This window comes from Sinocyclocheilus anshuiensis, unplaced genomic scaffold (genome assembly GCF_001515605.1).
Source record: "Sinocyclocheilus anshuiensis isolate Anshui unplaced genomic scaffold, SAMN03320099.WGS_v1.1 scaffold106, whole genome shotgun sequence".
Taxonomy (NCBI): domain Eukaryota; kingdom Metazoa; phylum Chordata; class Actinopteri; order Cypriniformes; family Cyprinidae; genus Sinocyclocheilus; species Sinocyclocheilus anshuiensis.
The window spans coordinates 837724-838828 of record NW_015542347.1 but is presented as its reverse complement, the minus strand read 5'-3'; positions in this window follow the sequence as shown (position 1 = coordinate 838828).

The window sequence follows — 1105 nt, the reverse complement described above, 5'->3', positions numbered from 1 at the left end:
CACTTCCTAGGAGAATGGCTCTCACTCTCAACTTGAGGATGAGACTTTTTACTCAGGAGAGATGAGTGCAGTAATATAGGAGGAGATTGGCCACACATTGTGTTATTAGGACACATATTGAAGATGTGTGATGTACAGAGTAGCCTGGTTAAGCCACAGAGGGCAAGATAAGACAGAGTGAGAGAGACAGGCCTACACTTGTCCCATTGTGATCTCTTTCTCACCTCATGTCCCCTCGCTGACCATGGCAAAGGTCTGAAGAAAGTGAATCACAGTCCGTGGCAGAATCAAAGCCGGAAGGAGACCTTTACCCATCAATCTTTTTGCAGTAGAATCACTTCAAACAAAAACCATACAGTATAATGACTTGCCCCTGTACTTTTACCTAAATTTTACTATTTATTTTATTTATTTTTTTTTTCATAGGCATGGTAAATAATTATGTTTTTATATTATGATATATATTATTATCTATTATATTATATTTTTTGAAGATAGAACAAAACAATTTCCAACAATTGAGAATGTAACTGTTTGTAATCATGTAACTGTTTTGTTAAAGAGACAAAAAACCCAATTCACTTTAATATGACCTGTTTAGAGAGAATGAGCAAATATCAGCCAAACCATTGAAAAACATAAGATGTGTAAAAAGCATGTAGTAAAAAAAAATGGATAGGACATTATCAGTGAATAATTTAAAAACAGCCCGAAGCATTATAAGGCTTGAGCCAATAAAGCAATAAGCAGAGGCGCAGTGGGTCATTTCTCATAAATTATTAGAACGTGAACCTACACATGTGGCAGAGATGCAATGACCCCAGCTGTTCAACTATTTAAAGAGCTTTTACCCACTGCAGAGGGCATTAGAGATAAATTGCACAATGAAATAAGATCATATTTAACCTATGCTTTGATGTTTAGTGACCCTAAACATCAAAGCATAGGTTAAATATGATCTTATTTCATTAAGATGGGGAAAAAGGGGGAAAAAGATTTCACTGCTGCAAGCTATGCTAAATATCAGTTCCCCTTTTTCTTTTGAGCTGATGTAAGTCCTCATTATTGATGCAGTGTTGGTTTTGATCTAATTGTATATGACCAA